At 36.0% G+C, this 24,442-nt stretch overlaps 1 long non-coding RNA gene across 4 annotated transcripts in view; it reads left to right on the forward strand.

Moving 5' to 3' along the window:
• The window catches only part of LOC141279460 (uncharacterized), a 506,894-nt gene that overhangs the window by 396,597 nt on the left and 85,855 nt on the right, over positions 1–24,442 (forward strand). For all 4 annotated transcript variants that reach the window (XR_012333714.1, XR_012333716.1, XR_012333715.1 and 1 more), the window contains one exon: positions 7,990–8,115. This is a non-coding gene — a long non-coding RNA (uncharacterized lncRNA). The remainder of the gene's footprint in view (positions 1–7,989; positions 8,116–24,442) is intronic.

Here is a 24,442-nt window from a genome sequence, read left to right on the forward strand (position 1 = left end):
GCAGGACTCATGAAATTCACTGATTTATTTATTCATTCATTGAATATTTATTCCATCCTGTGTTCTGAAGATGTAACAGAGAAATAAAAAGCAAAAATTCCAGTGCTCATGAATTTTACCTTCTACTGGGAAAAGACACAAAGCAAAAATGATTAAGTGAAAAGATATGATGTTAGATATCAGTAAGTGTCAGAGATGAGAACAAAGCAAGCAATAAGGAAAGGATTTGCTGAAGAGAATGTTGAGGCTCAATTTTAAATAAGATAATTAGGAAACGTGTGATCAGAGGAAGAGTTTGTGAACAAAGCCTAAGGGAGAAGAGTTCAGGTGTTACTGATGGAAGAGCTTTCTAGGCAAAACAAAGAAAAACTAATCACCTGTAGATAGAAAAGCCTGTAGGTGTAGATTGTCCATATGTTTGAAGAGCAAAGATCCAGTGGCACTATAACAGAATGAATAAGGGGAATGATAATAATAGGACATGAGATCACAGAGCTAACTGAGTTGGAGGAGAAAAGTATAGATCCTGCAAAACATTGTAGGTTGCTGTAATGATTTTTGTTTTCTCTCTGAGTGGTATGGAAAGCCACGAAAGGGGTTTGAAGCATAGAAGCAGCATTATATGATTGTCATTTTAAAAGATATATGTCTATATATCTATATATTGGTGTAAATATAGATATGGATAATTTTCCCCCAGAAGCTCTGTGGGGAATACACATTTGAGTCAAGGGAAAAAAATTAGGAGACCATTGCAATTATCTAGACTAGAAATAGTGTTGGCTAAGGTCATGTCATTCTGGTGGATGTAGTAAATTATTACTTGAATTTTAAATATATTTTGAAGTAGCGCTGACAGGACTTGCTGCGACATTTAATGTTGGTTAGTAAAGAAGAAGAAGGGTCAAAGATGACAACAAGAGTTTTAGCCTAAACATCTAAAGAGTGGTGTGGTTGTAATCTAGATGGTGGAGATTTCAAGAGAAATAGGCTTTGGGGGACATGATAATTCTGTTTTGTAAATGTTAGGTTTGAAACGCCTTTTGAATATTTAGGTAGAGATTTTGAGTAGGTGGTATTGTATGAGTCTGGAATTCGGGGATTTGGGGGAGAGGTCCAGGCCGGAGAATACTTTTTTTTTTTTTAATCTTTATTGGAGTATAGTTGATTTACAGTGTTGTGTTAGTTTCAGGTGTACAGCAAAGTGAATCCGTTATGCATATACATATATGCAGTCTTTTTTAGATTGTTTTCCCATATAGGTCATTAGGGACTATTGAGTAGAGTGCCCTGTGCTGTACAGTAGGTCTTTATTAGTTATCTATTTTACATATAGTAGTGTGTATATGTCAATCCCAGTCTCCCAATTTATCCCTCCCCCCCTTATCCCCCTGGTAACCATAAGTTTGTTTTCTACATCTGTGACTCTATTTCTCTTTTGTAGATAAGTTCATTTGTACCCTTTTTGTAAATTAGGCTGGAGAATACTTTTATAGTTCATTGACGTTTAGATAATATTCAAAGCCATGGTTATCAAGGAGTGGATTTAAATAAGGGAAAAAAATCCAAAAGTTGTGTCCGGAGGTTCTACAGTGTTGACATATTGGGAAGTTAAAAGGCATAACCATTGATATAACAGGGGAACCACTAGGAGAGTGTAGTGCCATGGAATGCAGCTGAAGAGTATTTGTTGGAAAGTGGCTACACCTGAAACTAATATAATCTTAGATGTCAATTATATCTCAATAAAAAAGAAAGTGGGGGAAAAAAAGAAAGTGGGAGTGATTAATGTGTAAAATACTGCTGATAAGTGCAAGATGATGAAAGCTGAGAATTGCTATTGGATTTAGCAATGTAGAGACTACAGGTGAGTTTTTTTTTTTTTTTTTTTTTTTTTTTTTTTTTTTTTTTTTTTGCGGTACGCGGGCCTCTCACCGTTGGGGCCCCTCCCGCTGCGGAGCACAGGCTCCGGACGCGCAGGCTCAGCGGCCTTGGCTCACGGGCCCAGCCGCTCCGCGGCATGTGAGATCTTCCCGGACCAGGGCACGAACCCGTGTCCCCTGCATCGGCAGGCGGACTCTCAACCGCGGCGCCACCAGGGAAGCCCTACAGGTGATTTTGATAGGTATAGTTGTGGAGTAAAAGTCTCATTAGAACATCTTCATTGAGAATAGGAGAAGAGGAACTGCAGATAGTAAGTATAAACAGTTACCCTGAGAAGATTTTCTGTTAAATGAAGCAGAGAAAGAGTGATACTTAGGGAGAAGTGGGGCCAGTGTGTTTGTACGTGATTCAAGATAGACAGTATCAGAGAGGGGTTGTCTTCTATGGGATTGGTACCATATCAAAATTATCTCAGTTCATCTTTGACCTGTTTTGACTTTTACATTTTATTTTAATCATCCACTAGCCTTTCAAACCACCAACTCTGTTACAGTCTTCTTGAATTAGGAGACTTATTCAGTAATCTTTCTACCTATAGTACCAAACCATCAATAAAATTCTGGGTTCCAAACCCCACTTCCGTTGGAGTATGGTGGAGTTTTAATATAAATACAAATGCCTTTCTAAATAGGAAAAGGACAGTCATTTTTTTCTAAATGGAGAGATATAAACTTCATTTTCCTACATCTCAAAAAATAAACCCTAACATTAAAACAAGATAGGGTTATGTTTCTCTTTTAATTAATAGTTTCGCTTCCACTGTTACCTTTTGGATATAGGGTGGAAGTGTTTCGCTTTTGAGGTTGCTATTGAAAATGTGAACCTATAATTATTTTAAATAAGTAATTTATACTTCTCATTTTAATATACCACAAAAGAAATGTTTTGAGGAAAGGTAATGGTTCCTCAATAAATATATTTAAATGAACTTCTGGGGTACATTAATGACTAAAAAATAGCAATAGGTTTATAGAAATTTGGAATGGACTTGGAGATGTGTACTGTATTTGTCAACTCTTGTCACAAACAGTGCTGCATAACTAGCTACTTATTAATATATGTACCCAGCATCCATGAGGTGGAGAAATAAAGCACACTCTTATTAGGCAGGTATGCAAAGTCACTTGGCAGACAAAAATAGGAGGTGTGAAAAATTGTGAACAACAATGCAATCTACTTTCTTTCCATCCCTCTATTGCTATTTGCTATATTTTTCTGACTGATAGCAATGAACAGTTCAGAATATATCCTAAGTAGTAGACATTAAATATAAAATGATGATACAGAAAGTAAACTAATATAATTTTATTAAATAGAGAGTAACATTATGATTGAGGCCAGAGTTTTTAATAACAGGTAGATATGAATTCTTATGTCAAATTTTTCATTCAGTTAACCTGGTGTCCTTGAACAAATGTATCTTCTCTCTTTTTTCATTGAATTCATGATGGTTTGGATTTTATACTTTTATGTACACTTTTTTTTTTGGTCTGTTGCTCCTGGTAAACTAAAAGCTATACAAAGACATAGATGGTATCAATTTTGATCATCAGTGTAAAACTACACTTTAGCACATAATAGGAACTCAGTTAGAACAAGTTTAAGGAAAAAAGGAAGAAAGGAAATGATGAGTAAACAGTAGACAGATGAAAGGAGAAAGAGAACTCTAGGTGAAGGGGAAAACAGAAGAGTAGGCTCTGAGGTGAGAAGGAAGTGATAAAGAGACCTGAAAGCAGTCTGTCTATCCAGGGGGATTGGCTGAAAGGAAAATAGCAGGAAACATGGTTTAGAAATAATCCATATCTGCGGGTACAAGGACTCAAAAGCCATTTTTAATAGTTTTAAGAGCAGTGGGATTCTATTGATATATTTTAAGAAGGGAAGTTATATGATCAGATTTCCCTTTAAAAAAAATAGTCCTCTGGTGTCCACCAAAGAGGTTCTGGGAAGATGTGGTGTTGAACATACATATACTCATCCAGCTGCACACACATTCCTCCGTCACCTCTCCTGAGCCAAGCATCTCGGGGAGCAGAAAAGACCTGGGACTGTTTGCACATTCTAGGAGGGAGCCATTGCTGAACTTCCTCCCTGAGGCCCACTGAGACCCGAGAGAGTGCTGTGCAAGGGAGGTTGCCTGGCCTAGGTGTAAGCGTGTCCCATCTTCCCGATTCTCTGGAAGATAAGGACTGGGCTGAGTCCTGCTTCTGCTGCTGAGTCTGGGGGAGTCCTAGGAACTGGTGGAGTGGAGAGCTTCCTCCAGTTGCCTCCACTGTCCAGCCAGCCCTCAGGGGCGAAGTCTTTGTCTTTCTTGTGGAACATGGTGCACGTTACATCACACCAACACACATCCTGGGACTGAAAAATGTTGTTTTCCAGACTAATGAGTACAGATTCATAAATGGTAAGACAGTGCCTCTTGTGCCAGAAAATCAAGTAGAAATAATATTTCAAAGTATGAAGCAAAAATGAAATAATATAAAAAGCATGAAGGAAAAGGTAAGACTTGGAAAGAAGGTTCAGAATATCTAACATGATAATATAAGGACTTTCAGAAAGAGAAAAGAACTGGAGAAGGACAATAATTAGACAAATAAAAGAAGACAGTTTCCTTGAGCTAAAGAAAACTGAATATGCAGATGGAAAGGGCAAGAATGTAAATCTCAAGAGAAGTTTGACTGTCTCCACTACATCCGCAGGGCAAAGAAAGTGCCTGGCACACAGTAGGTACTAAACGGATCTTTGATATGTGAATTGCTAAGCCTGAAATTTGCTTCTGGCTGAAATGTATAAAATGCTTTTATGGTATAGTGATAAAATGACATATCATTTACTCAGAGGAAAGGGGATAAGATGGAGAAAAAATTGCAATTATAATCAAATAGGAAAGAAAGATGAAACCTTGGGTTTTTCTTCAATATGCCTGAATAATTTACTTTTAATACAAAAGGTGATTAAAATTTTTGATCGCTCATACAGACAGTTGATATCAATCAGTCATGATGATGCCATAACAAACCACCAATGGCCCAAAGTGATTTAAATGTATATTTAGGCTAAATATAAAGTTTAAACAAAAGCCTTTGTAACACTGAAATACTTGGCATATAATTATATGAATAAAAGTATATTATTTTTCAGCAAAAAAGATTATTTAATATTGTAGATTTAAAATTTCTTTTTGTAACCCACAAATACTTGTTAAATTGTAAGTAATGGGCTTTACATTGTTATGTAGCCATTGGGTGCTATGAGAATGGACAGGTTATCATGGAAAAAAAGATGCATCTCTGTGGTTTTGCCTTTAGTGGAGTATCAGATGTCCCTGTTGAATGAGTAAAACAGCATAGTATAAGGAGTAGAATATTGACTTTTATGATCTCTGGGTTCCTTTCTATTTCAAAAATTTTATGATTTTCTATTGATGACTGCTACATATAAGGATTGTAGCTGTTTCTCAGATTCTTAGGAAATTTGATAGTCTAGTTTCTCCCTAAAAGCTACTAATTTCATTGTTTGGGATTTTAATAATGTTCAGACTGGTCAAAAATACTGTAAATCACTTTTGACATCTCTCAAAAATGAACTATTTTTAGAAAATAAATTCCCCCAATACATATTGCAAACCGTATAGAGAAGTATTGGTTTCCCCTTTGAATTTGTTTGCCAGTAAGTCCAGATAATTTCATATGACTCCCATTCTTCTTCGATATATAGGAAAGTATAAAAAAGAAATAACAGCAAATTTCAGAGGTCTCTCAGGCCTGTGAACATCTCCTTTATGGCTTTTATGGGATAGACTCTCTCATGTCATATTTTTAACATGGTACTAATAGTAAATGTTTATTGACTTGTTTACTCCAGCCAATTTTCTCTATATCACCCATCATGTTGTATGATGTTAATTCATTACAAATGATGAAATATCCCATTGGAAGTATGCGTGTGCAGTACTGCCAAACTCAGGAAGGCAACAAAAGCATTTTTATTGGTACCATGTGCACATCTGATGAAAGGTTGCTAAATTGGTCTATAAAAAACCTCAAAGACAATTTATGGAACATAGACTGATCTTTGAGGTTTGCTTTGTAAAAAACACACAATGCAATATCATTAAACAGAATGATTATATGGAGAACAAAATAAATTTTCCTTGTTTCTGATCATATTCCACTGTGACTAAACAGGAAGGGAAAAATAATACCATTGGCAAAAGTGAAAATGTTTAACACAAGTACAGAAGCATGCAGATAGAAGACACCATGTGTACCTTTGCAAAATGCTAATGCAGTTTATTTTGCTGATTAAATACTAGTTTTTTTTAGGTAGAAAACGTTTGTTTTGTTGAGAAGTATATTATTTTAATAGGCAAAATGACATTGAGTGCTTTTCTCCCACTAAGAAGTTTAACATTTCCATCTAGTTTAATTTTCTAGTTAAATGATAAAGAGCTCCCCAGATATACCCATTTCCGTGTCTAATGCCCTTGCAATGTAATCTCCCACAGAGCTTGTTTCATCAAAGCAAAGTGAATCTTTAAGCTCTATAGTCACATGTGGGAAGAGCTGATATTTTAATGTTTTATTTACTTTTATTTATGTCTATTTCATAGAAACACTATACCGGTAAACCCAAAATCCTGAGGTTTTTTTTTTTTTTTTTTTTTTTTTTTTTTAACTCAAACAATGTATCCCTTCCTAAAATCGACCCTTGGACTACTTTTCTCCAAATATTTCTAGGGAATTCCAGTTATTGCTGTTCCTTTCCTATTTTCTTTTTTAATTTTCCACTTTAAGTCCCTGGACAAGCGCTAGAGCCCTGGGGAAATTTGAAATTAGGCTTTACTTGTGTTTACGTCCCTTTCCTCTCTTTTCTTACCAAATTATTTTTTTTAGATAGACATTATGTGAAGATTTCTGCACTCCCCTGCCCACCCCCCAGCCTTGATTGGATATCCGCCTCCACCTCCTTTTTGGGCAGCAGAAAAACTACAGTCACTCCACTTATATATATTCCATTTCCATTTAGACTGCTGTCTGTCTAATCTAAACTAAGAAACAAGTATTTGCATTAGAGAGAATGTGAAGTGACTAAGGTACCTTCTGTGCCTTCCTCAAATGGGTATTCACTTTAATAATATTCTTCTCTTACATACTTGGATAGGTCTGATTGGAGCAGACAGTTGGAAGCAGGCAGGACTTTCTGCCATAATTTAAATTACTGTATGGATGCATCCACCATCTGTGTCTCATCATGATGAGGGAGTTTCTGATTTTTTTTTGTCTGCTATTCAAAACGCAAATGAAAAGACAAGTCAACAAGAGTGGAAGAGAGTTTGGGTAAAAGTAGAGAGTGGTGGTCTGAGCCTTATCAAAACAAACTCTTGTCTGAAACTCAAAAGCATAGTTTTTTGGAGCCATAGTAAGGATCTGCCCTGACACTAGGTACTACATTTCTCAGATCATGATGTGTTCTCATGAATTTTTGACTAACAAGTTTTCCTCCAAGCAAAAATATTTCAGTAATATTGGCATTTATTAAGGTAAAAATCCACAGTGTTATCAGTGAATGAGGGGATTTATTCAAGCATTCCACAAAACTTTTGAGTTCCTATTATATTTATTGATGAGTAAAACAGTATTTTGTGTATATGCACAATATATTTGCTTATGATTTAGGATGCAGAAATTTTTAATAATGTGCAGTATTCTTCTATTTATTATTATGAACGCATTGTATTAATAACTATCACTTATAATAAAATGGATTTTATTCCTGAAATTTATTTTATTTTATTCACATAAAAGAAATATATTCATCTAGTAAACAAAAGTTTTGTGCTGGGAGATTAATGAAAAAAGAGCCACCCCTCATTCCACCCTTCTTGGTCCTCAGACACTATCTACAAAGTCAACTTGTAAGTCTTTTAGATCACTTTGTTTGATTTTATTCCTCCTTGGCAGTCACCATACTGCCTTAAAACAATAGACTTACACTACTAATTTTTCACTTGTCAATTGGAATGTCGCTTCTTGTGTTTTTCAGGTTGGAGCCATTGTTTCCTAAAACCCGTACCTTCTTAGATACCATCCCTTATTACTTCTGAGTTTATCTTTTGAATTTGCTAGAGCACAACTTCAAGCAACATCCTAAGAAAAGGGTATGAAAGAGGTAAATTTTCTGAATCTTTTTCTGTTTGAAAATGTTTTTATTCTACTACCTCAGTGGTTAACAGTTTGACAACTTATGGAAGTATATGTTGAATAATTTTTAACAGAGTTCTAACGTAATTGATATTATTCATTTTGAGCGCTGTTGATGTATGAATGTGTTTCTTTCTGTCTCTGTTTTTACATTCATTGATTTATTCCAATCCTTCGGTGTGAATCTTTCTATGTATACTATATTAGATTTTCAAGCTGTTTCATTTTTGTTCTCACTTTCTTTTTTATGTCTACTTTCTACAATATTTAGGTAACTTTTAAAACCTTCTATTTGATTTCAGTTAAAAACAATAATTTTGTCAATCATGTTTTTAGATCCAAAGTGTTCAGAAAAAAAATCTGCTATAGGTCTTTGTTGTTGAAATACAGAGGCAAAATCTTTTTTTAGGGGACCTGGAGCCTTACCACTGAACAAGATTAAAGAGTAATAGTACAAATGTAAAATAGATAGCTAGTGGGAAGCAGCCGCATAGCACAGGGAGATCAGCTCAGTGCTTTGTGACCACCTAGAGGGGTGGGATAGGGAGGGTGGGAGGGAGATGCAAGAGGGAGGAGATATGGGTATATATGTATATGTATAGCTGATTCACTTTGTTATAAAGCAGAAACTAACACACCATTGTAAAGTAATTATCCTCCAATAAAGATGTTAAAAAAATAAAATAAAAAAAATAAAGTAGTAGTAGTAGTCACAGTCATCATTAACATCATCATCATCCCAGTGTTGGTGATTATAGAAGGCTGTTGATTATAATAATACAGACTTCCTAGAGGGTACTTGTTTAGTAAATACCAAGAGCTTTAACAATATAAACATCAGCTAACCACAGATCACATATGTTTACTTCTAGAAATTTATAATTAGGAAAGTATAAGAATAACACCAAGAATACCACCAAAAGTATATTCAAGAGTAAGATAACTAATGGTAAAAATTGGGGAAATATATCAGTTAGTTATACTTAGGTGCAAGTTATAGATAATCCACTGCAAAGATCCTGAATTAATAGAATGACTTAATATTTCAAATTCAGTATATTAAAATAGGGAGATCCACCATCAATCAATTTAATGGCTCAGTAATATAATTAAGAGTTCAGATTTAACTCTATTGGCTCTTGTCTGCAAATAAACACTGGCAAGAATTATGGTGTTACAGTGATTGGTTAGAACAATCAAGATTTAGATAAATCTCTGAAAATGTAATCAACATGTTTATTTTTATTATATAAGTTTCAGCTGTACAGCATTATAATTTGACATCTGTATACACTACAAAGTGATCACCACTACAAGTCTAGTTACCCTCTGTCACCATACAGTCAATCCCCTTCATCCATTTTGCCAGCCACCAACCCCGTTCCCTTTCAGTAACCACTAATCTGTTCTCTGTATCTATGAAGATGTTTTTTTTTTATTTATCTGGATTCACATATGAGTGAAATCATATGATATTTGTCTTTCTCTGACTTATTTCACTTAGCACAGTACCTTCAAGGTCTACCCATGTTGTCACAAATGGTCGGATTTTATTCCTTTTTTTATAGCTGAGTAGTATTCCAGTGCGCGCATGTGCACGCGCGCGCGCGTGTGTGTGTGTGTGTGTGTGTGTGTGTGTACACCACATCTTCTTTATCCATTCATCTGTTGATAGATTCCTAGGTTGCTTCCATACCTTTGCTATTGTAAATAATGTTGCAATGAACATAGGGGTGCATATATCTTTTCAAATTAGTGTTTTTAGATCTAGGTCATATGGTAATTCTGTTCTTTATTTTTTGAGGAATCTCCATACTGTTTTCCACAGTGGCTGCACCAGTTTATATTCCTACCAACAGTGTATGACGGTTCCCTTTTCTTTCCATGCTCTCCAATACTTGTTATTTCTTGTCTTTTCATTAATGGCCATTCTGACAGGTGTGAGGTGGTGCAATTCAAAACCATCTTATTATGGTTTTGAATTGCATTTCCCGGATGACTAGTGATGCTGAGCATCTTTTCATGTGCCTGTTGGCCACCTGTATGTCTTCTTTGGAAAAATGTCTATTCGGATCCTCTGCCCATTTGTAAATCAGATTGCTTTTTTAAAAAAAAAGTTGTATGTGTTCTTTATATATTTTGGATGTGTTAACCCCTTATCACATATATGATTTGCACATATCTTCTTCCATCCAGTAGGCTGCCTTTTGATGATGATTTCTTTCACCGTGCAGAAACTTCTTAATTTGATGCAGTCCCATTTGTTTATTTTTGCTTTTGTTTCCCATACCTCTGGAGTCACATCTGCAAAAGCATCGCTAAGACCTATGTCAATGAATTTACTGTCTGTGTTTACTTCTAGGAGTTTTATAGTATCCAGTCTTACATTTAGGTCTTTAATCCATTTTGAGTTTACTTTTGTGTATGGTGTTAGAGAATTTTCTAATTTCATTCTTTTACATGTAGCTGTCCAGTTTTCTCAGCACCACTTATTGAAGAGATTGTCTTTTCTCCATTGTATGTTCTTGCCTCCTTTGTAGTAGATTAATTGACCATAAGTGCGTCGGTTTATTTCTGGGCTTTCTAGCCTGTTCCATCGTATGTGTCTGTTTTTGTGCCAGTACAATTCTATCTTGATGACTGTAGCGTTGTAGTATAGTGTGAAGTCAGGGAGCGTGATTCTGCCAGCTCTGTTCTTCTTTCTCAAGATTGCTTTGGCTATTCAGGGTTTTCTGTGGTTTCATTCAAACTCTAGAACTATTTGTTCTAGTTCTGTGAAATATGACACTGGAAGTTTGATGGGGTTTCACTGAATCTTTAGATTGCTTTGGGTAGTATTGGCATTTTAACAGTGCTTATTCCTTTAGTCAACGAACATGGAATATCTTTCTTTCACCTCCGTGGTTACATTTATTCCTAGGTATTTTATTCTTTTTGATGCTATTGTAAATGGGATTATTTTCTTAATTTCTCTGATAGTTCATTATTAGTGTATAGAAATGCCACTGATTTCCATGTATTGATTTTATATCCTGCAGCTTTATTGAATTGAATACTGAATTCTGTTTATTCATTTTAACAGTTTCCTGGTGGAATCTTTAAGATCTCTATATAGTGTTATGTCATCTGTTGTACAAATTGTGACAGATTTTTTCTTCCTTTCTAATTTGGATGCCTTTTATTTCTTTTTCTTACCTGATTTCTGTGGCTAGGACTTCCAATACTCTGTTGAATAAAAGTAGCAATAGTAGGCATCCTTGTCTTGTTTCTGATCTTAGAGGAGAATCTCTCAGCTTTTCACCATTGAGTATGATATTAGCTGTGAGTTTGTCATATATGGCTTTTATTATGTTGAGGTATATTCCATCTATACCCACTAAGTTGAGAGTTTTTATCATAAATGCATGTTGAATTTTATCAAAAGCTTTTTCTGCATCTATTGAGATGATATTGTTTTTATTCTTCAGTTTGTTACTGTGCTGTATCACACTTACTGCTTTGCAAATACTGAAAAATTCTTGCATCTCTGGGATAAATCCCACTTCACTGTGGTGTGTGATCCTCTTAATGTGTTGTTGGATTCAGATTGCTAGTATTTGGTTGAGGACTTTTTCATCTATATTCATCACTGATATTGGCCTATAATTTTCTGTTTTTGTGGTATCTTTGTCTGGTTTTGGAATCAGAACCATGGGGGCCTGGTTTTGGAATCCAAACCATGGGGGCCTCATAGCATAAGCTTGGAAGTGTTCCTTCCTCTGCAATTTTTTTGACTAGTTTTAGAAGGATAGGTGTTCACTCTTCTCTAAATGTTTGGTAGAATTTGCCTGTGAAGCCATCTGGACCTAGACTTTGGCTTCTTGGGAGTTTTTTAATCACAGATTTAACTTCAGTACTTTAATTGGTCTGTTCATATTTTCTATTTCTTCCTGGTTCATTCATGGAAGGTTGTACGTTTCTAAGCATTTGTCCATTTCTTCTAGGTTGTCCATTTTATTGGCATTTAGTTGCTTGTAGTAATCTCTTATAGTCCTTTGTATTTCTGTGATGTTGGTTCTAACTTCCCCTATTTCATTTCTGATTTTATTGATGTGGCCCACTCCCTTTTTTTCTTGATGAGCCTAGCTGAAGGTTTATCAGTTTCATTTATCTTTTCAAAGACCCAGCTTTCAGTTTCACTCATCTTTTCTATGGTTTTTTAGTCTCCATTTCATTTATTTCTGCTCTGATCTTTATGATTTCTTTCCTTCTACTATTTTGGGATTTGTTTATTCTTCTTCCTGTAGTTGCTTTAAGGATGTGGAATTTTGTCAAGTTTTTTTTATTCATCTATTGAGATGATTATATATATGATTTTTATCTTCCATTTTGTTAATTTGATGTATCACATTGATTTATTGGCACACGTTGAACCCTTTTTTGTTGAATGCCACTTGATCATAAGTGCATCGGTTTATTTCTGGGCTTTTAATTGCTGGATTCCAAAAGTAGTCAGTATTATGTTGGCGATTAGCATGGTGTTCAGGCCTGGAACTGGAACTGATTAAGTAGAGTTTTGACATTCCCTATGACAGTACAGGAATGAACCTGAGAAAGATCTAAAGCCAGGACCCACTGAGCAGTGCTTTTAGGTAATTGACTTTCACTTCATTCAGTCTCAAAGAGAATATTCAATAATTGTTTTGGTCTGGCTTGTGCACAGCACCTGGTAAAACAGACAGACATATAATTCAAGTCTCTAGAGTAGTTAAGATGGAGAGTTAGGCAGGAGTTATTGGGGAGTAGTGACAAGCACTGGAGTACAAAATAATAAAGGCAAGCTTCTAAAATTTGGCTAAATATGCAAAACTTGCGTATGTGGAATCACTTATCCTTCACATACCACTTACACCTCGAATACCTGAGGTGCAATATTTTGGGAGACTAGAATTTGATCTCCGGAAAAACTCCTATTTTATATAGTGATCTCTCTATGCTTCCATAACTTCTGTCACAAATGAAAATTTTCCTCCCCGGTGTCCTTCAGTGTCTTTCTATCAATGATATAATCATCCTTTCTGATAATCATGTAGGCAGTGTATTGTGCAACTCTAGCATTGTAAGAGAATTGGTAAATACTTAGAATAAGCTTTTAAGGATCGAAATCTCTGTTAAGGCATTTTGTTTATAAAATGAACAGTGTTACCTTCTAAATTAATTGGGAGTAGATGAGGAAGTTAGAATAGGATTCAATCTGACTTAGAACTTCAGTTCAGATAAACAGTAATCAGTGAGTAAATCTCAGCTGTGCATTTTAGATCTATGTAACTTCAGTGGGTGTTTCTGAAATTTACGTAATTTTGAGAAACTTTGGAAAATTCTACAGAATAAAAGAGAGACACAGTAGAGGCAATATCAATATTGAAAGAAGTTTCAACTTTGTTTTTTCATATACGGATGTGATGATTAATAATAATAATAAACCATTGATATGAATCTACTTAACCTCATTAATAGCCTTACTGACCCTTTTGTTGTTAAAAAGATAAACTCATGAGAGTGTTAAGGATTCATTTTTTAAAATGCAAGTGGCAGAAGTGGTGCTGAGATAGCAGACTGAATCAAGAAGAGAATAAATCTCAAAGGAAGGTTATATAACTCAAGATTAATAGGTAAAGCACAATCAATATCAAGGACTAACCACGGGTAACTTCAAATAGTCTGATTTTAGTACACCACATATTAAATTTAAAGAATTTTCAAGAGAGAAAGTTCTCCATTAGCAATCCCTGGAGTTTAAAATGCTGTAATTTTTAAGCAAAGGAGAAGACATAAGCTTGATCCACCTGCCAATATCTAATATTATACCATTATTATAGCATTATTTTTCTTTCTTTTCCCTTTGTCTCCAAACCCAATAATTTGATCAGGTTTCACAAGACATTTAAATTGCTGAGAACACAGGATATACTCAGACTCAACTGTCAGGTGTAGGTCATATAATTGAGGTCCTTTCTCCCTATAGAAAAAAGATCTATAAGATGTCCAAATACCCTGTTTATCAAAACTATTATTATACAGATTAATGGCTAAGTGCAAGGCCAAGAGAGGCCATTGACTTGGATTTGATTCCTAGATAAAATATTTACTAATTATGTTGTTCTGGTCATGTCATTGAAAATGTCTATGCCTGAGTTTTTTTCTCTATCAGCTTATATTCATTGAATCATTTTGAGGGATATATTAAAGAAGGTATGTAAAAAGTTACATAAAGTTTTATGACAACCTTAGCATATGGATCTAGTATAGATCACTCTCCAGGCAAAAATTCATAAGAACTATTCATAAAATATGACTAAAAATTCATTATATATCTAACTTTTTCAAATGGCCAAAGGATAGCTCTGTGCAGCTCTATTTACAATAGCCAGGACATGGACGCAACCTAAGTGTCCATCAACAGATGAATGGATAAAGAAGGTGTGGCACATATATACAATGGAATATTACTCAGCCATAAAAGGAAACGAAATTGAGTTATTTGTAGTGAGGTGGATAGACCTAGAGTCTGTCATACAGAGTGAAGTAAGTCGGAAGGAGAAAAACAAATACCGTATACTAATACATATATATGGAATCTAAGAAAAAAAAATGTCATGAAGAACCTAGGGGTAAGACGGGAATAAAGACACAGACCTACTAGAGCAGGGACTTGAGGATATGGGGAGGGGGAAGGGTAAGCTGTGACAAAGTGAGAGAGTGGCATGGACATATATACACTACCAAACACAAAATAGATAGCTAGGGCTTCCCTGGTGGCGCAGTGGTTGAGAGTCCGCCTGCCGATGCAGGGGACGCGGGTTCGTGCCCCGGTCCGGGAAGATCCCACATGCCGCGGAGCGGCTGGGCCCGTGAGCCATGGCTGCTGAGCCTGCGCGTCCGGAGCCTGTGCTCCACAACAGGAAAGGCCACAACAGTGAGAGGCCCACATACCGCAAAAAAAAAAAAAAAAATAGATAGCTAGTGGGAAGCAGCCGCATAGCACAGGGATATCGGCTCGGTGCTTTGTGACCGCCTGGAGGGGTGGGATAGGGAGGGTTGGAGGGAGGGAGACGCAAGAGGGAAGAGATATGAAAACATATGTATATGTATAACTGATTCACGTTGTTATAAAGCAGAAACTAACACACCATTGTAAAGCAATTATACTCCAATAAAGATGTTAAAAGAAAAAAAAAGGAAAGAATCTCAGAGTAGAGAGCTCAAGTTGATGTTGGTGGCCTTTGCAAGCATCAGACAAAGATACTAACCAAACTGAGGCCTTGGTTTTTGTCTGGAATATAGAGAAAAGTGATCTGGCCTTGAGTGCAGGTAGGCTGGAATGTATATGCACGGCCACTTATAAAGCCAGGGCACTTTTCATGATGTATCGTGTTTGAATAGGATCCATTCACTTTGATGTATACAGTGAAGTTTTTCTTTATGCAATGCTATGGGTGAGAAAAATAAAAAGATCTCCTGTGAAAACTTGAAACCCCAATCCTTGACCAAACATGAGAAGGAGTCAGAATTCTGGAGGAAAAAAACTTTAAAACTTTATTTAAAGGCCAAAATGAGTATCTAGAAGTAAAACGTACAGTGATTTTAAAAATAGCAGTAAATAACATGAGAATATTAAAAACAACTGAAGAAAATTAAAGAACTGTTAGACATAGGATATGTGCATTCATAAGGCACAGAAAGATAAACATACAGGAAGTAGGAAGGAGAAAGAAAGAGACATAGAGAATTCCAACACATTTATAATGGTATTTTTCAGATGGAAGAGTATGGGACAGATAATAGCAAAAGAGCATGGACTTGAACTTTATCGATTTGAAGAGCCAAAATAAGAAAAAAACCCAAATGCATAATTGAAGAATCCTAAGACGTAAACAGATAAAACATCAAGAAATATAATAATGAAAACCAAAAGGAATGAAACTTAGATGCAGTAGAGCAATAATAAAAGTTCAAGAGTCAATGTAACTATATCTTTGATTTTCTAAGAGTAAAAAATATCATCAATCTTGTTTTCTGTATTTAGCTCAGGAACACATTAAGCACGAGAGCAAAATTAAAACATTTTTCGGTACTAAGAGCTAATCGTACTTAAAATCTGACATCAACAAAATGAACAATGGCCCTGATAACAAAAATAAAAGATGTATCGATAAGAAACAAGAGAAAATAATAAATAAGGAAATTCTGCTTCTGGCCAAGATGGAATAACAGGAGCCAGATTTATGCTCACAAGTTGAACTATCAAAAAAGAAACAAAATTATGACAAAAAGTGGTTTTCAAGGCAGTGGCCATCACAAAATAAAGGAAAAGCATCCCTTAGGAATGAAAAAAAGAAAGATGAGCCCAGGACAGCCCAAGCTTACTGCAGTAATATAGTTTTAAGGCTGGAGCATAAGGAGGACAAATCCAGGTATGGTCCTGTACATCCTTGCACTAGTAACATGAAGTAGAGACCCCCAGGGGATCAAAGCAGTGAGAGTTCACAGCATAGAGGAAAGAGTTCCACAGAGACAGAATTCTGGAGATAGGTAGAAGGTTCCCTCGAATATTCAGCTGAGTACTTACCAATCATGCATCTGAGCAAACTAATCAAGGCCAGAAAATTAAAAAGGCACTTGAAGGAATTAGAAGTAATAGTGATTGACGTTTACACAGAGCTGGTAATAGTGTCACTTCCCATGAGTGATACTGGAAAGGCTCAGGATTCATAGAAGTTTGGGTAAAGTGTTGTTGAGCATATATTCTTTTTTGTTTCTTTAATTGGTTTATTTTATTATTTATTTTTGGCTGCGTTGAGTCTGTTGCTGTGCACACGGACTTTCTCTAGTTGATGCAAGCGGGGGCTACTCTTTGTTGCAGTGCGCGGGCTTCTTATTGTGGTGGCTTCTCTTGTTGCAGAGCACGGGCTCTAGGCGCATGGGCACAGTAGTTGTGGCACCCAGGCTCTAGAGCACAGGCTCAGTACTTGTGGTGCATGGGCTTAGTTGCTCCGTGGCATGTGGGATCTTCCCGCACCAGGGATCGAACCCGTGTCCCTGCATTGGCAGGTGTATTCTTAACCACTGCGCCACCAGGAAAGTCCCTTGAGCATATATTCTGAAGTTATAATAATTTGTTCAATGTCTTCACTGCTAATTTACAATATCTACATCAGTTATGGGTCATTTTTGTTTGAGTGATATATCCCCTCACCAAAGTTTATATTTTCCTGCTTCCTTTCTTGCTTGGTTCTCAACACATTCTGTGAGGCTAGCATTACCTTTAATTACTTTTTTTTGTTTTTGTTTTATTTATTTATTTATTTATTTATTTATTTATTTATTTTTGGCTGTGTTGGGTCTTCGTTTCTGTGCGAGTGCTTTCTCTAGTTGTGGCAAGCAGGGGCCACTCTTCATCGTGGTGCGTGGGCCTCTCACTATCGCGGCCTCTCTTGTTGCGGAGCACAGGCTCCAGACGCGCAGGCTCAGTAATTGTGGCTCACGGGCCTAGTTGCTCTGCAGCATGTGGGATCTTCCCAGACCAGGGCTCGAACCCGTGTCCCCTGCATTGGCAGGAGGATTCCTAACCACTGCACCACCAGGGAAGCCCTAGCAGTACCTTTATATAAAAGATACGCATACATAAATATAGCATAAAAATTATTTTATAGCCTACTTGTGATACATTACAGATTGAAGTATCTGTTCATTAGCCCTTCCTACACTTGGAGAAATGATTAACATATGTTAAACATTAATTTTTTTGATCTAAATTCTGATAACCAGAATCAATCTGTAGTTTACTTTGACTAATAATCTGTAGTCAAAGAGGTTATCTCAAGTTGTCTCTCTAGTGAGTTTGCTTTGTTCACTGTGCCATACAGTTGCATTGCTAATAGCACTCTTTCAAAATACTTCAACAGGTCTGTTGATTTTGAAGGGCCAAAAGATTTTGCCTAGATATGTATGGAAGGAGTGTTCCTGGACACTTACATATGTTAATATGTACACAGAAAAATAAGGCTTTCAGCAGTTTTGGCCTGCATAAAATAAACACTAGAGTTTGAGGAAAGATTCTTATTTTTCCTATTACACAGTTTTTTAAATCATGAATTACTCTCAGTGTTAAGTGACAAAATCAAAAAGTAAACACTATTCCAGAGAAAATAGTATTTTTAATACAGAAAAAACAGAGATTAGCATACATAGTAGTTTGAAGACATAAATCCTCATTCTAGCAAGTTTAAAGAAAGAAAAACTGTATGTAGGCTATATCCATAACTGTCTCGTATCATACATTTATGCGCAGAAAACAACAAGAAAACCATAACTTGATAACCAGAGGTGCTGGTTATACCCAAACAGCATCCCCATTGTGAACCAAACGCAGTTAGACTGTGCACAGAGATAATTGTGAAAGTTTCTCCCTTCTCTGTTTACTCTCATTTTTGCAAACTGAAAGTTCTTCTGTTTGATTTTCTTATGAGATCCTTTCCCTTGATAGAATTGAAATACTTGTACTGAACAACTTGGTAAAAGCTGAGGGAGCAGCAGGGAATGGGGAGCTTTGGGGTGGCGGAGAACAGAGGCAGGAGTCATAGTGCCATTTTCCTTCCCCCTCCTCCACTATGTAGTCTCGAGATTCATTCCCGTGTCTAAAATGAAGCCTTCATGCAAAAGCTCTTCCGGCTCTCATTCACAGGCCCCGGAATACAGCGTTTGCACGCGGATGAATGAGGTTCTGCAGCAGCTCAGGGTCAGTGTCTGAATTCCAGTGTATTCACTCCGTAGCGTTGTAAGGAATCCAAGAACACAATTCCTATGTTCTCTCTAGTCAGGAGGCGGAAGGCAGAGCTGCTGCATGCAGGCTGTGTTTTGAGCAGAACTAGAGACTGGAAAATACAGAAGCAAAGAACTGCATCCATCCTTGACCTGGTGGTGTGGTTCTTCCCTGTACCTTGCTTGCACTGAACTCACAGAAGGGAAGGAAAAGGAAACTCGCTGTGGTTTTCCCCATCTCAAAAGTGTTGTGACACCTCAACCTTTTAGTGTTCTGCTTTTTTTCTTTTTTTAATGTCCTGTTGTAAGTGTTTGGTTTACACTGTACGAGTGACACTAGTAGCTGTTCTGGATTACGTAGGTGCTCTTCGCCATCTCATCTCCTACACACCAGGGTGAGCGTACAGTGTCCTCCTCATGCTTTGCGTTACAACCTCTACAGACGTTAATCGATTTTGAAAAAGGATCATGGTTTCTGCTCTACTTTATAATCAAGACAAGTGTTTATTAAAATACTGTTTTGGAATGATGGCTGTAATGTAACAACAGTTTTCATAATAAAAGACATTCATGTTTAAAAAAAAAATGAAGCCTTGCACCAAATCAGAAATTTTCAAAGCCATAGAGATTCTTTGAGCTTTACTGGAAAAACCTCCAATGTTGTGATTTTGGGGGGATGGGGGAAAGATAAGAACAGTGGGACCCCTATTTTAATAGAGAAGCTTTGCTTTTAGCTGTTTTCTATTTGGACTTTGCTATGATTTAAAATTTTTAAAAAGGTTTAAGAACTACTTATCCAAGTGATGTCTAAGGTCTTTTATATCCCTATAATGCTATAAGGTTTTAATCCATGACTGCCTAAGTAAATAGCCAAACTAGAAGAATTAAATGATTTTTTTCCTTCTTAACTATTTCACATCAGTTTTAATATTCTTGCCACCTCATACACCCAGGTCACCCAAGTGATCTGAACAAAGTATAAATATTCTGCTAGCCCTGAAAAATTCCTTTAATTCTGGCTTGTAATTACAATATACTATTTTTAATTTAAGATCGTCTGTGTTCTTACAAGCATTGCATCAGTATATTTTCTCTATTGAAGATGTGAAATATTATAGATTGACCTTTTCACACTTTGATGTAATATTGGAATGATTCAGGCTACAGCAGTATAATTTACTGTCATCCATTCTTTGCTCAAGGAAATAAAACACAAATAGGATTTAGTTTGATTCTGTCCTGTTTCTCTCCTTCTGGCTCTTTTGTGATGCATCTTCAAGCAAATATCAATTTATTGATAATTGATCTGGAACATGTATCTCATCTTTCTGCCAACAACTGGGCATAGCTGTCCTCCACTTAAGATCACTACTAATTTTCCCATTTTGTCCTGAGGAGAAAAATACTCTTCTCTCTAAATCACTAGTGTAGGACCTATATTAGACTATGGTATTTAACAGCATTTGCTCAGAGGTTGAGAGGTGAAGAGAACCCGTATTTCTGGCCATGCAGCCTCTTCTGCCTATCTCAGTAGCTGACAGGGCATCTACCAAATCTGGCTAATTCAGTTGTGCAAAATTCCATGAAAAAGATCAGTCTAGGCTAAGTTATAATTTGCAGAATTTTAAGCAGATAAATTTGAAAAACTAGATGAAATAGATAATAGCTAATTTTTAAACGTTTTTTCCTCAGGAAGTTAACATACCTAGAGTACTTTTTTTCCCCTTAAAATATTCCTCATGAAAATCCGTCCCAATAGACACAGCAAGTTCAAACAGAACAATGCCAGAGAAAAACTAGGAAAAAAAAGAGAGACTCCCACAGAAGACACCATGGGGTTTCACAGGGGAACTTCACAGGGGAACTAAACCAATGATTTAAGAAACAGAGCATCCCAAACTACATGAAATTGTAGAGCGTCAAAACAGTTTTTGAAATTTGTTTATTTGGCATCAATGCAACATAGATACCAAAACCTGACCAAAAAATTACACCAAGAACAGGAACTACAAACCAAACTTACTTAAGAGTAGTCATAAAAAATTTTATAATATATTGAAAGAGTATCCTATCATGACCAAGTTAATTATTTCCAGGAGAGCAAGGGTAGTTTGATGTTAGGAAATCAGTTAATAAAATCCTAAATATAGTTCAATTCAAGCAGACTGACCATATGAACACCTCCACTAAGAATAAATGGCATTTGAAAAAAAATAACTATTCATGTTAAAACCCTAAACGTAAGAGGAATTCTTGGATATTTCTTCAACATGATAAAAATTCAGCTCAAATAAGTCTATATCTGGAAAATTGGAAAGTATCAATGGGAAAAGCAATACAAGCATTAAGAGAACTTAGTAAAATAGCAGATCATACAGTTAACACTCAAAAATCTAAAACTTTCCTGTAAACAAGTAAACATCAGGTAAAATACATAACGGATGAGAATATACACATATGTCAGCAATAAGATAAAAATACATAGGCATAACATTACCAAGAAACAGCCAAGTGTTAAATACAGAAAACTCTGTAGAGTCCTGAGAGATTTAGAAATAGAGTTGGAAAAAAATAGAAAATTATATCATGTTCTTAGATAGGAAGTCTTAACATCATAAAGATATTATATATTAATTCATAAAATGTAATGCAATCCCAGTACAAATACTTTTCCAGAGCTACACAAGTTGATTTTAAAATGTACTTGGAAGAACAAAAATCAAAATACTCAGGAATACCTGACAAAGAGGTATGTCCGGGGGGGGTAGAAGTGAGGAGCTGACGGTGTTCTAGTGTACAGGTATTAAAACATACTATAAGCTTATCATTAAAAGGTTTGATACTGGCATATTAATAGGCACACAGAAAAGTGGAACGAATAGTAAAACTAGAAGGACAACAAGTTGCATGTAAAATTTTTACCATATGATAATGTTCCGTTTGAAATTGTTGGAAGAAATGAATGTCTGTAACAACTGCTGTAGGATATCTGAGTAGTTATTTAAAAAAAAGATAAAGCGGATATGTTCACCATACTTTATGAGAGTATCTGAGATTCTGGATAAAAGGCCTGGGCAGAAGTAAAGAAACCAGCAGAACTGTTGGCAATTCCATTCTTTGTCCTAGACCCAAATCAATGTGAACATTTACTCACTAAAATCAATGGATAAGATGTTTATTGCTGCACTAATAAAGAGAAACTGGAAATAAGCCAAGTGTTCATTAATAATAGAATGGATAATTCTATTTTGGTATGTTTATACAAAGGAATTCTATACTATAGTGATATAATGAAGAACATCGCTACATGCGACAAAGTGAGTAAATTTTACAAACATAAATGTTGAAGAAACTAAAGAGAGTGAATACATTTAAAGGTAAAAACCAGGCATAACTAGAAGCCACAGTTATGGTACTTTTCGGGAGACGTTGTGACACTTTCTAGTATATTGGCAATGTTCTATTTCTGGATCTGGAGGCTAGTAAATGGAAGTGTTCACTTTGTAAAACTTGACTGTTTTGCTGCTGATTTGTTCACTTTTCTGTATGTCTGGTATCCTTTAGTAATTTTAAAAAGGTGGCTAATTCTCAACCTCCATTAATAAAGAATTTTGGATTTCTTAATGAAAAATCCTATATGTTTACAACTACAATAAATTAGTAGTACTAAGTATTCCACAGCTAAAATTATTGCAGGAAATATGGGAAAGCCCATATTTTTCCTTCCTCCCTAGAGAGGAAAAAGTAGAATGATTCATAAAATACCTTGCAGTAAGTTTGAGATGTACAGAATCTCGGCATCTATCTACCACATATTTAGTGACAGTATTTGCTTTCAGGCAAAATATCGAAAAGGAAAATGTCTTTTGAGTGCAGAATTAACATATAAGATCACATGTACATATTGTAAAATGTGTCATAAGAATGAAAAATAGAAGAATAATGGCTCACTTATGAGGAGTTAAATTAGCTTCATTATTGTGAAAAACACCTATCATTCTACTTAGATGAGATTTTGAAATTGCATTGATGCTGTAATGCATTGAGACTTTTAGAGATGTTGGGACCGGGTGAATGTATTTTGCATAACAGATGGATATGAATCTTTGAGGGCCAGAGGGTGGATTGTAGTATACTGAACAGTGGCCTCTGAAGTTTTCCTAGTCTCAGTCACCAGAATATGTGAATATGTTACCTTATATGGCAGAAGGACTTTGCAGATATGAATAAGTTAAGGATTAAAAAAAAACACCTAACATTCGAATGTTGGAATTATAACATATAGGTGATTTTTTTCCAAAGAAATATGAGATATTTCTTTCTTGCACAAGCTTACATTTTTTTTTTAACATCTTTATTGGGGTATAATTGCTTTACAATGGTGTGTTAGTTTCTGCTTTATAACAAAGTGAATCAGTTATACATTATGTTCCCATATCTCTTCTCTCTTGCGTCTCCCTCCCTCCCACCCTCCCTATCCCACCCCTCCAGGCGGTCACAAAGCACCGAGCCAATATCCCTGTGCCATGCGGCTGCTTCCCACTAGCTATCTACCTTACGTTTGTTAGTGTATATATGTCCACGACTCTCTCTCGCCCTGTCACAGCTCACCCTTCCCCCTCCCCATATCCTCAAGGCCGTTCTCCAGTAGGTCTGTGTCTTTATTTTTGTCTTACCCCTAGGTTCTTCATGATATTTTTTTTTCTTAAATTCCATATATATGTGTTAGCATATGGTACTTTTTTTTCTTTCTGACTTACTTCACTCTGTATGACAGACTCTAGGTCTAGCCACCTCATTACAAATAGCTCAATTTCGTTTCTTTTTATGGCTGAGTAATATTCCATTGTATATATGTGCCACATCTTCTTTATCCGTTCATCCAATGATGGGCACTTAGGTTGTTTCCATCTCCAGGCTATTGTAAATAGAACTGCAATGAACATTTTGGTACATGACTCTTTTTGAATTTTGGTTTTCTCAGGGTATATGCCCAGTAGTGGGATTGCTGGCTCATATGGTAGTTCTATTTGTAGGTTTTTACGGAACCTCCATACTGTTCTCCATAGTGGCTGAACCAATTCACATTCCCAAGAGCAGAGCAAGAGTGTTCCCTTTTCTCCACACCCTCTCCAGCATTTATTGTTTGTAGATTTTTTGATGATGGCCATTCACACTGGTGTGAGATGATATCTCATTGTAGTTTTGATTTGCATTTCTCTAATGATTAATGATGTTGAGCATTCTTTCATGTGTTTGTTGGCAGTCTGTATATCTTCTTTGGAGAAATGTCTATTTAGGTCTTCTGCCCATTTTTGGATGGGGTTGTTTGTTTTTTTGGTATTGAGCTGCATGAGCTGCTTGTAAATTTTGGAGATTAATCCTTTGTCAGTTGCTTCATTTGCAAATATTTTCTCCCATTCTGAGGGTTGTCTTTTGGTCTTGTTTATGGTTTCCTTTGCTGTGCAAAAGCTTTGAAGTTTCATTAGGTCCCA

The sequence above is a fragment of the Tursiops truncatus genome, chromosome 9, assembly GCF_011762595.2.
Source record: "Tursiops truncatus isolate mTurTru1 chromosome 9, mTurTru1.mat.Y, whole genome shotgun sequence".
Taxonomy (NCBI): domain Eukaryota; kingdom Metazoa; phylum Chordata; class Mammalia; order Artiodactyla; family Delphinidae; genus Tursiops; species Tursiops truncatus.